Consider the following 14,014-nt stretch of genomic DNA (forward strand, 5'->3'; position numbering starts at 1 on the left):
GCCATCGAATAGCGCTCGGTGCGACTATGACCCGTCACCGCAAAGTACGAAGCCATTAGCGACACCGTAGTGAACGCCAACGCTAACTGCACCAAGCAAGCGCGCGCGCACCATGCCAAACCGCAAACACCACCATGGCGCAAGGGTACGCCAATTCCGACCCTAGCGGACATGTACCTAACGCCATCAAGCATGGCGGAATGTACCATTCCGCCATGGTGAGAAGTACGGCATCGCGAATCAACCGTAAACGGCCCCACTGAGTGCCTGTACACCGCTCCCTGCCCACAAAGTACAACTCCCCGTAGGTGCAATGAAGTCACAATGCAACCATTGAAATGTACAAGTCACCCATGCATGCCAACGAACAAAAGAAACACAACAGGGGCCAATGGGAGCTGCAGGGCACAGATGGCACGAATACAGAAGCCATCCCAATGGACATGACCACAGTCCCCCACCAAGAAACGCACGCAAACACAGGCACCTGTGACCAGCAATATTCCGAGAATCACATCATTCCACCAGTCCACCTGGCTGACCGGCATCTGTTACACAAAACCCAATCCCCCGCCCCTGAGCATGACAACATTCAAACTGTCATATTGGCAGCCCCCATCCCTGACCTCACGGGCTTCGTAGGCAAACGCGCCCAGTACAGTACCACGCAACTAAACTCCGAAGCTGGAACCCAATGCAGATCTCCTCACAATACATCGCCCCCCAAATAGGCATATGCCACATCACTTGCAAAGAAGAACGCTACACGGGCCAAATCAGAATAGAAATTTAATGCACATCAAAATCACCAAGCCCATACAGCCATCAGGCCATGAACTCCAAAACACTTTTCACCATTGTGGGCTGCATCCGCAAGAAATGACCAGCCACTACTTGTGTGACGCCCTGTTCCCTCATGGTACACAGAGCCACATTCACGTACGAAAAGGCAACATGGAAGCGCACAGAACCGCAGGGCCGTCCCAATGGGGAGGCACTAGTCCAGCTGAAAGGCCGAAATGTTGCTCCGAGCCACCAGTACTGCGTAAGGGCATGTGGCCCATTGGCGATCGTCCCATAAAATCGTAATGCTGCTCCACTGATTAACACGAAGCAGCAGGTGTCGGGAGTAAAACCCATCTGCAGGAGTGGCATACAGATGGCAGTGGCAAAAGGGGAGGAGATACCTGTCAACCAAAAGAAAAGAAAAAGAACATAATGGCCATCAGAACTACATTCGAACAACTCACTTCAATGATCACACTAAATCCACAGCCATATGCATGCTAGCCCACTCCAAAGGATCATCACCACCCCAAAACCACTTGCGACTCATAACCATCTATATCGAGGTGCAAACACCATCACAAACGAGTGTACCTGTGCATGCGTCTGTCAAAACAGAATCCATCAGATGGGAATGTTAACGTGCATGGACACAAGTGTCTGAGGGCGCGTCGAGACAGGGAGGGCTCAACAAGGCCAGATAGACGATGGTCCCACTATGGCAGCCCTGCATCACATAGCGTAGGGGAGGCGGATAGATCCCAAGAAGCCCTGTACATGGCAAACTCTGTATCAAATCACCTGCCCATGCATCCATTCATCATTCCCTCATCCCGGGATTAAAACGCCTGAATATTTACTCACATAACATTAGAAATATCCATTGAGTCTGTGCGTTATGCAGCCTGCAAAATCCACAGTGCCCCAGCCCGGAATTCCAGTGTAGTGAAGTAACATGTATTTGGGAACGTCCGGCCTCATCGCCCACGTCGCCATTGCGCATCCCAAACCATTCATATCAATCATTGCATCCTCGCCATGGCCCCTGTCTCAAGGACATTGAACAATAGTACGTTATATTTGCAGTCAGACCTGTGGGCATTTCCTCGCCGCTAGCTGAAAACCGAAAGCGCCGCCCTTCGAATTCCTCATTTGCAACATCACGTCGAAGAGGCATCTGTGGCCGTTTGAAATCACTAATTATTCCATCGAGTGCGGCTGTGTGTGAAAATGGCAACTGCCTTCACCCACAAATGGGACGCCCCGCCCGTCGTTGCAACTCGGTACAGTGATGCATGAGGGCCCACCGTTACTCGAGTACTACGTTCCACTGACCCTTCACAAGTCTGTTCGCGACTGCACAGATAGTATGTGAAACAATGGGACCACAGCAGAATGAACATATCAACCAATGTTACACGGCCATCGGGTACAAATACATGATTGCAATAGCAAGATGCCATTCCCCGAATTGCAGCGTTGTGCGCGGGACGTGCTCGGCCAAAGGGGAGAGCAGTTTGCACAGGTGGAATAAATCACCACAGGTGGAGGCCATACAGCCTGAAAACACATAAATTGCACAGCCAGTCTCCTCCCACAACCACACCGAAATGCTACCGGCAGGACTCGCGATGTTGGCCCTGGGGGACATGATAGCACTGCAAGTACTCCAACTCCAAGAAGAAGACGAACACCAACTACAACCGGCCGCACGGAGGAGACGCAGGAGGAGGAGGAGGCCAAGGCAGGGCCAGCAAGGGCCGCCAGCACAGCCACTACCACCACGCAGGCAGCCCGCAATCCCACGCCTCCGAGCACATCCGTTCAACCTCACTGATGAGCAGATCCACACCCTCTACCGTCTGGACCGGGACACCATAGCCGCCATTGTGGACATGACACAGGCTGACCTTGTCAGCATGATAGATAGCCCAACCGCCATCCCACCCCTACTGAAGGTGGTGTCTGTACTCCACTTCCTGGCCACAGGCACCTACCAGCACACAGTCGGACAGTTGCATGGCATTTCTCAGCCACTGTTCTCACGGACACTATTGCAAGTGCTCGATGCCCTCCTGCAGCACGCAGACGACTACATCTCCCTACCACGCTCGGAGCAGGAAATTACCAACACAAAAGTGGGATTCCATGCACTTGCCGGCATACCGGGTTGCATTGGTGCCATCGACTGCACCCATGTGGAATTGGTCGTCCCACATGCCATGGAGGCCCAGTACCGCAACCGAAAACAATTTCATTCTCTGAATGTACAAATGGTGTGTGACTCCAACAGGATCATTACACATTGTTGTGCCCGATTCCCTGGATCAACCCATGATTCTATGGTCTTGAGGAACTCTACAATACCACGCTACATGGAGCGACACGCAGGGAACAGATCCTGGCTACTCGGTGAGTCTCATTACATGCATGATAATGTGGGGTATGTGATTCGGCAATGACCTGGCAGGAAGGGGGGGGGGGTGTGCGTACGTAGCAATGGCATTCCACATCATACGTTTCTCGTCCACATACAGGTGATGCTGGATATCCACTGAAGAGATGGCTCCTCACACCAGTCCGGAACCCACGGGACCAGCATGAGGAGGACTACAACCATGCCCACTCACGTACCCATGTAGTCATTGAACAGGCATTCGGCCTACTGAAGGGTCGTTTCCGCTGCCTCAGCAGGTCTGGCGGGGCACTCCTGTACCGCCATGAGAAGGTTGCAAAGATGGTGATGGCATGTGTCATGCTCCACAACATGTGCGTACGTAGAAATGTGCCCATGCCCCCTGACGCAGAACTGCAAGCACCTGATGATGGTCATGATGAGGGTGGGGATGTGGCAGCACCTCATGGAGTCTGCGAGGCACCGGAGGGCCGTGACATTCGTCAGCATCTCATTGATGTATGCTTCTAGCACTCACGCCTGGTGGCTGATACATGGACACGGGACTCGTGGCACTGTGTGTGTCTGGGACATGCACAATATGGACTGTACGCCTATGATGGCCTAGTACACAAAGATCAATGTCCACACATCTCATTGGTTGATCGTGCACTGTTTATGGCATATGTGATATCATGTTGTACACCCTATCGACCCGCCACCCAAGTGAGCCCAACACACCCCCTCCACCCTCCTACCTCCCCCCCGAACACCAGTGTCCAAAGATGCTCATTGTCAGTGGGCAGTCGCTATTGCAAGCCCCCTCTGCGGGTATCAGGGGCACCCCTGCCTGTGGAGCGCAGGTTCCTCCCAGATCTACGTTGGGGGCTGCCCTGGACGGAACTTGCAACGGATGATGTCTCTGCCTGCTCACGTCCATGCATGTCCCTAAGGGTTTGCGAGAGCTCAGTGAGCACACGGCGCACTGCGGCAAGTTCGGCACATACGTCCTTGGACGTCGCATGCAGTTCCCCCCTCAGGCTCTCGGTGCATCTCTCCATTTGGACTCCCAGGCTCTCGGTGCTACTCTCCATTTGTGCCCTTAGTGTCTCTGTACCTCTCTCCATTTCTGCCCTAAGTGTCTCAGTTGATGTTTCTATGTCTGCCTTAGTGCCCCCACATTCATCGGCATGGTCCTTGAGGAGCGTGGCCAGTTGCTGCTGTTGCACGATTAACTGGTCGAGGGACTGTTGCCTCTGCTGGGCCATGGCCATTTGCGGGGGTGTCACAGAGGGGCTGTTGTCCTCATGTTGCCTTGCCACAGGGCTTGTGGGGGATGGCCAGTCGTCGTCTTGTGGGTGCCCCTGCGTGGTATCCTCATGTTGTACGGGATGGGACAGACAGGGGGATTGGGACAGGTCATGGATGGATCTGACTTCGACATCCCCGTCTTCTGTGTCGGAGCATGCTGCCATCAATGGGGTGTCACCTATGGTGCTGCTGCCACCAGAGGCAGTGCCTTCTGTGGCATCCGTTGGGGGGACCTGTGGTGGTGGTGGTGTGGGCATGCTGGCTGCTGGGGTGCCTGTTGATGTTCCCTCCTCTGTGCTGCCACCTGATTTGTGCTGCTGCCGTGTCTTGATGCGTGCAGCTGAGGTGGAGGGTCTTTGGCCGTTGGTCTTGGCCCTCTTTGCAGGTGTGCTGGTAGGGGTGTCCTGAAGCTCGTCGTTTGGATCGGACCCTGTGGTGGAGTAAAGGAGGGCGAGGGTTATTGATGGGTCTGTGGGAATTGGAATGGCATTGTATCACATGCATTGGGGTGGTACCTGAGGGTGATTTGGGTCGGGGCCTTGGAGGTGCTTTCATTTGTGTGTGGAGTGAGGGTGCAGTTGTTTGGCAGCCTGCAGTTAGGGTGTGCCTGCTGCACGTGTAGTGCGTGTTTTAGGGGTTTTTAATTATTTATGTATTTATTGTGGGTTTTAACGTGCGCTATCAGGCCGATGTGTGTGGACGTTCTCCTGGACATGTGTTTCTGTTGCACTATGTGGACGCATGGCACTTCACATGGATGGACTTTGTGGATTTGGCATTGTTTTATTTGGCCCACCTACCTGAATCTTCGGATGTCTGCACTCCTTTCTCCATCCCTCCGACTCCCTCTATGCTCTCCATTCCGATGGTGGAGGCACAGATTTCTTCCCAGGGGGTCAACTTGATGGGTGATTCAGGTCCTCCCCCGGTGGCTGTGGCAATGTTGCGGTTGGCAGAGAGTATGCTGCGGACGCGTATCCGCAGGTCGTCCCATCGCTTACGGCATTGCTGTGGGGTGCGGGGTGCGGTCCCCACCGCACTTACCCGCTGTGCTACCAGAGCCCATATGGCCTTCTTGTTTGCAAGTGCCGTCCTGGTCATTTGCGTGCAGAAGACGACGGCAGCATTCTCCTGGAGGGTCTCTGTTAGCACGGTGAGTTCCTCACGGGAGAAGTGGACCTGCCGCTTGCGGTCGCACGCTTTCTTCGCTACTTTTCCCATTTTTCTTGGTTTCGCTAGGGTGGATGACGGGTTGGGGTGTGTTTCAGGGTAGTGATTTTAGTGGTTGTGTGGTTTTAGTGGTTTTATAGGTGTACGGCGGGATGTTTCCCGTTCCGGGCCCATGTTTTAACTTCCGTTTCCGTATATTTCCGGTCACCGTACTTTCCGGTAGGCGCACACTGCGGTGTCCGCTGTGATGGGTGGCGGTATTGCACCTAGGGCGCCGTACGGCGGCGGTGTGGGCCGTTTTGGGGTCATTTCCGCCATCGCGGACTTTGCACTTCCGCCATGCCGTGGTGCTCGTGCCCGATGGGTCGGAATGGGCCGCACTTTGCTCCTTCGTGCAATGGCGGAAACGCTATTTACGCTGTGGCGGTCCGGTCAGTCACTTTCCGCCAGGGTCGTAATGAGGGCCATTGTCTTTATCACTACTGCTGGTGGATGGTGATGCATTCACTACAAGCCTAGCATTTTCCTACGTCTACTATTCAACAACATTATAAGGGATTGGGATTTTAAAATATGGAACCTTAACCATACAAATATTTAAGATTTCATGGCATAAATGAAAATGGAAAGCTGCTTTTTGGACATCAATTCATAGCGTGAGGTGAGTGTACTTGTGAAAAACTGCAAACCCATCTTGCTACACCCTCGAGACTCTCATTATAGGAAATTTGACACATAAGTTCCATCCTGTTGTGATGGTACAATAGACAAAAACCTGTGATATAGTGGTAGCTGTGCTTTTGACTGCAGGCCCGGGTGCAAACATGGGTCCGTCCGTATTTTGCAAGTACAAGTGACCATAGTTCATGCTCTTCTTCCAAAGTAGTGGCAGGGTTTTGCCTCCGTCCAGGCGGGAGAGCACCAGGGCATGTACGACGAATCTGAAGTCTGAGGCAGAAATGAAGGGTTTGATTTGACCAAGGAGTGAGATCTTGCAACATGCAGTCCTTGCCTTCTTGACCAGGTTCACTTATCCAACAGTGTAAGGAGAATTGATTCCACCTTCAGCCAGAATACTAAGCATAGCACAACTTATCACGCATATATTGGTGATCTTAGTGATAAAACAGAGATGGGGCTGTGGTTCATTAGAAAAGTTAACAGCAGAAAAAAGGAATCAGAGATTTTAAAAATAACAACCAAGCAAAGATAAGCGATATTTGACTAATCTTCAACTCTTTTAAAGATAGTTTCGAAATGTTCATAAATGTTGCCTGATAATTGACCAGCCCTGTAGAGCCATTCTTCATGATTGAATATTTTATCTGCAACACATAACTAGGAAGTAAAAAAAAAATACCCTTTTTGTCTTCCGGGAAAATACGTTTATTCAAGGCTAAATTGGAATTCAAGGCAGTATTTAGGATCAGAGGATATATATTTTTCATCATCTTGAATATATAACATTGATATTACATATTTATACGACCTAAGATCCACTGCAGCTCACTGCCTGTTGTCAGTACATTTTTTTGAATGTCTTTATTTTTTATTTTAGCTTGCTTTGACAGGCATTTCATGCCAGCGTTTTGCATAAATAACTGCTGTTACAGAAGGGAGCTAAAATTCGCAAAGCTGTCAAGTGATATAGCCATTAATAACAGGGTGCTTCTGCTCAGATATTAGCATTGCATGCTAAGCGGTTCGCACAAATGCACCTTTTATAATGAGAAACAGGGGCTGCGCTTTTAGGCAGAGGGGGGGGGGGTGGTGCCAATAAGAAAGGAAAGATTATTGTGGCAGAAGTCGATCATTCGGGCATTGGAGGGGACGTGGATTCCTCAGCTGCTTCTTCACAATAAGAAATTGTTTTTCATACAGTGTGATATGCAGTTTTAATTACATTTTGGCTTTGAGCCAGAGGGAAAAAAAGAAGCCCAAAGAGCCAGATTTTACTTAGTTTTGGAAGAACGAGCTTAGTATCTGGAATGTGGCATTTCCTTGTTCATTAATGTTAGATTCATGGGTTCAGGGTTACGGCTCGGCCTGACCCAAAGCACTCCCGTATTCCCGGCGACTAATGTGCTTGGGACAATAGTGCAAAGCGAGCAGGGCCAGCCAACTACTCTATTATAGCCCTTGAAATGTGCTCTGTGTGTTGGTAAACAAGGCTGACAGAGCCTTCTTTCTTTTTCTCTGCGAGCATAGTTGTATTTCACTGACAGGGGAAAGCATACGATCCTTGCCAAACTCGCTCACCACCATAATGCAATGGCCATCTTTCTAGCAAGCCTAGCATTTAATATCTCGCCAACCCGACATGCCTTTGATTCCAAAGAAGCACACATGTATGAAATGATTAAAAGCTTCCCCTATTTATGAGCATTCATTCTTCCTGCTTTCACCACCACAACCTGGCACCTTGCTGGTTATGATGTTTTATCCAGGAATGCGATTTGAATCTTCGCCTGCTAAAGATTTTGATGACAGCTCATTCTTCTGAAAATTCATTCCTAGTTTTAAAAAGATTCATTTGAAATAATTAGTGAGTAATCTACTTTGCAACGAGGTGGTTCAAATAATATGCTGGTAGAAGATTTTCCATCGCATTATCAATGCATCATGAAGTCCACTGGCAAATTAACATTTCAGATCACATGTAACAATCATGCAAAAGTGAAGAAAGACTTACAAATGTTCGTTTTATTTATTTATTTATTAAAAATTAAAAATTTGTTTTTTTCTGTGCAGAATTTATATACATCACATCCAAAAAAAATGAGATAGTGAAAAAGGTTTGCTGTGGTGCCGTGGCACTGGCGTTTATTGACTGCTCTCCGGATTCCCTGAGGATTTGCCATTTGACAACCGGGGATAATTTATTATTTTTTTCGTAGCAGTGGTGACTGCCGCTTTAAGAACTGATGATAGCAGCTCGGACCAATCGGAACATGAAGGGCTGCCACTATAAAACCCTGTCCAGCGCGGAAGCGCGCAGAAGTGGGCAGGAGTGGTTTGCTGTGGTGTTGTGGCACTGGCGTTTATTGTCTGGTCTCTGGATTTCCTGGGAATTTGCCTTTTGACAACGGCAGAGGATTTATGTATTTATTTTCCTAGCAGTGGTAACTACCGAATTAAGAACTGGTGGCAGCAGCTCGGATCAATAGAAAGAGGAAGAGGAGGGCTGCCACTATAAACTACCCGTCTAGTGTGGAAGCACGCAGAAGTGGTTTGCTGTGGTTCACAGGGGTTGGTGGTGGTGTACACTACTGGTTAAATAAGTGAAGTTCACCAAGCTGTTTATACTCTTTCATGCCTCCGCGGCCCCATTTACTCTCTTTTCTCCCATTTAGTTTCATTCGCTCGGAAACCTCCTTGCAAGCATAGAAGCAGTGCCAGGGAAGAACCTTATGCTTGATTGGGACATTTTGTTTGTTTTTTCTTCTTCTTAATTGAGAACCCCACTGCATGGTCTCAATTGTCCTAGCTCCCTTCACAAATCTTTTGATGCATTTTCGAAGCGGCTTTTCTAAAAATATCAAACGATTGTGGTTAACTCCTTAAATTCCCCCACACACTTTCACAGTTGACCCCTTACAAACAATGTCCTGCAATGGAGGACCAGAGGGCACTTCACCCACAAACGACTGATCACTACCCCTCTCGTTCCCTATTGTTATTATAGAGACATGGTCATCAGATAGCAGTTTACTGCTCATACTAGGTTTAGGGCTATCAGTCAATGCTGCGCTGGCCACCCTTTCATCTTTTGTTTTTGACCCTTTAGACCCCACCCCCTCATCTTCTACCAAAGACTTCTGTCGGTTGCGTAAACACTTTCAAGAGGATTTGGGTCTCTGATTACCTTTCCTACCATTATTATTTTTCTTTTGCTTACTTTTTTTAGGGAGATGTTTATTGACCACTCAGGCAGCTATACTACTAGTCTCATTTCCTTTAGATCTCACATTCTCAGCTATACCTTTACATCCCATTTCAACATCATCTCAGCCTTCCCCCACCTTAAAAACATTGTTTGAATACATCTAGTGACCGTTCCACCAGTCTCCATTCTTGTCTGTCTAGTTGCAATGATGTTCAAGAGATTGGAGTGTTTTTTCAGTTCTTAAAAAATACATCCACACAGCCTCTCTACCGTAGACAGTACTCAATGTAAATCCACCCAAGTAGGTTTATGTCTTTCAGCTTTGTTACTATCTTTATCTAGTAGAGGGGACGAGTGTTCAACCTCCACACTCTCTTCTTCGGCAAACATAGGGGGAGTATTTAGCAATGAGGGGCTCAGCATGGGAGGTCTGAGAGAAGAAAGAGAACCCCCGATTTCCTGTTGGATGTCCTCTTGTACCATGTTATTGGTCCCACCAATAATCAGATTTTCCATGGTAGCAGGTAATGATCCAAAGACGCTTCCCTGTGAGAATGATACAACCTCCTTATCTTTACACAGGTGGGGGGGGAATGGTAATTCATTTTGGATTTAGTAGTAGCCCTTTCCTCTTTCCCTCCTTCCTTCCCTGGAGGTCTTCACCAACATGGCCTGGAGATGGCAAAAGCGGGGTAGCCACGGCAAGGCTTAAACAGTCCTTCTTAGCTGAGAACATTGAAGGACCAGACATTCTGTCTTCTTTCACCTTGTGCTTTATTCCTTTGTTTATAAACCGTCCCAACCATTGCAAGCAATTTAATTGGAACTGTTTTTTTCCACGTTACTTGAGAACGTTGTATAAAGGGGTGAAGTACTTCAATCCTCCAATCCTCCTCCTTATACGCCAAACTGCCTCTCAACTGCTTAGGCCAATACAGGCACTAAAAACCAATGTGTGGGCAAAACACGCCTCTGTAGTTTTAATGTCTTCAGTGGCTGCTCAAACCATGCAGGAGGGGCACACCATAAAACAAATGAGACAATCACAAGAGTAATCCTCAGAAGCTACTGCTTGAAAATGTGTTTGAAGATGGAACTTCTAGAGTTTTAAATAGCCCTGGAAAATTGGTGTTATTGGTGTTATTCTCAGAGACTGTGGGCCTCTATCTCATAGCTAGCAGTGACATTGAGGGGGTTGAATTTGTGGAACCACAGCGGGATGATCGTCATACCGTTTCTATCCCTTCGAGATTGGTTTATGATATCCTTATGAACAAGGTGACAAATTTGCGGGAACTCGGTTATGATCACTCACCTTATGACTCCGATTAGCAGACCGGACTGGCATAGTTGGGCTGTCTGGAGGCTATTGGACGGTGCCACAGAGGGCTAGGGGGTCCAGTCCTGGCATGCAAAGTGGTTAGTGCATGAGTGAAGTCCAGACTGCAAAAAGCTCTTTTGAGACAGAAGGAAGTGGTTGGAGTTGGTTATTGTTAGCCATTAAGGATTTTGCACAAAGCAAAAGGATATGAAGCAGAATCTTTAATAAGTTTGGGATCCTTTGCATGTGCCTCGTGTAATACAAGGAAATCCACTGAGTTATTGGGCAATGTGGCATTGTGCGATTTTTTAAGGGGACTTAGATTACTGTTGTTTCAGGAGGTGTAATTAGTTAAGTGTCCAATTTTTGAAGGATATCAAACAGTCTTGCTTCCTGCAGCATAAGGGGATAGGGACTTCCCGTCTGGTGCACTCCTTATTGGGATAAAGAATGGTTCTCGCTTTACTATTGTATCTTGTGAAGAAGTGGGCACAAGTGCTTTTGGGAGTGGTTTTGAAAGGGAAGGCGAATAGAGAGATTACCTATGTCTTGGTTCTTAACATTTATTGGCAACACTTGCATGGTGACCTTTACAGAGATAATTGTCAAAATATTAAATGAGATTGAGGATTGGTCCATGGAATACCTGGCCGGTTTAATTTTGATTGAAGGGGTCTTGAGCTCAAACTGTGGTGGACTCTTTCTTTTCCCAATTACAGTATTCTCAATCTGGAAAGTATAGGAAATTCAATCACGCACATCATTGAAGGGTGTCTCTTGAACACACAGGTTGTACCCGTTAAAAGATCTATTGAATAATGACGTCTCTAAGCAAGTGATGTGGCATAGGGGAATGTCTCACTCTGCTATTGATTAAATGTTTGTCAACAGGAGACTTCTAGATATATGTGTGAGGGCTTCCAGATTGGTGAAAGTAAGACAAGTGATCATGTTGATAGCCTCTTTTAAAATTATAAGCAAAACAGAAGTTAGGAGTTTGAATGGTCGGAAAATACTAGTAATTAATAATGTCCTTACTGCCATGAATTAGACTGATAATGAAGTGGTTCGCTTTAATGAAAGTATTGATGCATTATATTTGAAAACAGCTTTTATGCAGAAAAAGCATTTGTTTTATGTAGGTTTCATGAATGATCAAGCATGGCAGGTGCTGTAAATTATTTTTTTTGTTCCCCAAATGATAAAATTAAGGAAGCACCATCACCACCACTTTGATCAAGTTTTACAAAGCCAAAAACGGTGTAGCCGAAAACGTATTCAGAGAATTCAAGAAGTGTGGCCGATGAAAAGGTGAGGGTAACCCTCATTAAAAAGGAAAAACAACAAATGAAAAATTGGGGGAAACCCCATCATCATCGTTTGTATCAGCAAGATGATGAAGCCATGCTGAAGATAGTTATTGTTAAACAGCACATTCATTTCTGGTGCTTTATAAATTCACTTGAACCAAATCAGCAAGAGATTCAAACAAATCCCATCCCAGAAGATGAGTGGGTGCAGCACTTTTCACAATTGTACAGCAAATAAGGGGGTGCCCAACTACTATGTGTAGAGATGAGTAATGTCAGCTGGAGGCTTGGCTTTACTATTGGAGATGTGGACAGAATTATTATGCGTGCAAGGAGGTCCCGGGATGGGATCCCCAACCTCCTGTCTAATACAGTTTTTACACTGTCCCCTATGCTTTGGTCTGGAACACTGTTTTTATTGTTAACGGATGTTAGCAAGCACAAACAAAATTGAAAAATGCCTTTGTAAACCCAATCTTTAAAAAAGTGATAGATTATCTCCAAGGAACTATCGCCTTATAACACTGATAGATGCAGATTCATAGCTATTTACAGGGTTACTTTCAGAACCAATTGAACAATGGGTCATGGACAATCATATACTCAGTAAATATCAAACGGATTCAAGTGCTCCATAGAAACTGACTGCAATGGCTTTATGATGGGTTGCATACAAAAACTAGCATGGGGAGATCATAATATGCCTTCCTTTGCTGTATCCTTTGATTTGACTACAGTGTTTGATCTGGTGGATCGGCCCTATTTTAAGGAACAAATTGAAGAGATGGGGTTTGCCATCTGGTTTATTGGCAGATTCTGCGCATTTGCATAAAAATACAACTATTCAAGTGAGGCTCATCAGTGATGGTGTGTTGTCAAGGAGGGTGGAAACTCAAAATGGCCTACATAAGGGTTGCATTTTTGCCCCTTGCCTTTTTAATCCCTATGTTGCTGATATTGGTGAGGTATTGGATAGGGCAGCCTTCATAGCACCCATGAGCCTAACTATAGAGTGGGACTGGGGGTTTTGTCCTCCCCAACTTTTGTATCATGCCTTATTGTCCCCCCCATCTTTTGGCAGGAGGGCAGGCAGAGGGCTGCATTGTGGGCTGACCCACGCAGAAGCAGAAAATAAAACTCAGCTCGGCTGAGTTTTATTTTCTGCTTCTGTGTGTGCAGCTCCGCGGCGGGCCGGGCCAGTTTGTAGCTTTCTCTCTGGACTGGATACTACAGTATACGATATTTCATTGGCTGTTTGTCACCCAATGAAATTCGTTATAGTGGGTTTGTGGGGTGAATGATGACACTGCTACCTGCTGCCCACATGCATGCAAGCATGGGTGGCACCTTCTGGAGTGTTCTAGGCGAGGGCAAGGCACGTGCGCACTGCGCAGACAGTTTCACTTTCACCCATGGACAGTGAGAGTAGGAGTGTGCCTTTTGCCGACGGTGCCAGTGCTAAGTTGCTTGCAGCCCTGTTGTTGCGACTGCAAGCACCCAAACGAAGATTCAGTGATTGATTTGCAATTGCAAAGCACAGCAGGTAAGAAGAGTTTTTTCATTCACCCTGTTTTTGCAGCTTTCTTTTCTTTGCCCTGGACCTGGCGGCAAAGTCCCCTACACAGCCTGCCCAAAACATCTGTAAACTGGAGTCGAGAAGATACGTACATCACACACTGGGCCTAAATCCAGATTTTGCTACTTAACCCAAGTGTGTGATCCTGGGCAAATGTTTAATCTTAATATGTGTTAGCTCAGCTGCTAACATTTAAACTTGAAGACCAAGGAATTAATTGAGTGTGCATCTTCTTTTATAAAAATCAAATTCACTCTGA

This window comes from Ambystoma mexicanum, chromosome 2q (genome assembly GCF_040938575.1).
Source record: "Ambystoma mexicanum isolate Mex_15411 chromosome 2q, UKY_AmexF1_1, whole genome shotgun sequence".
Lineage (NCBI taxonomy): Eukaryota > Metazoa > Chordata > Amphibia > Caudata > Ambystomatidae > Ambystoma > Ambystoma mexicanum.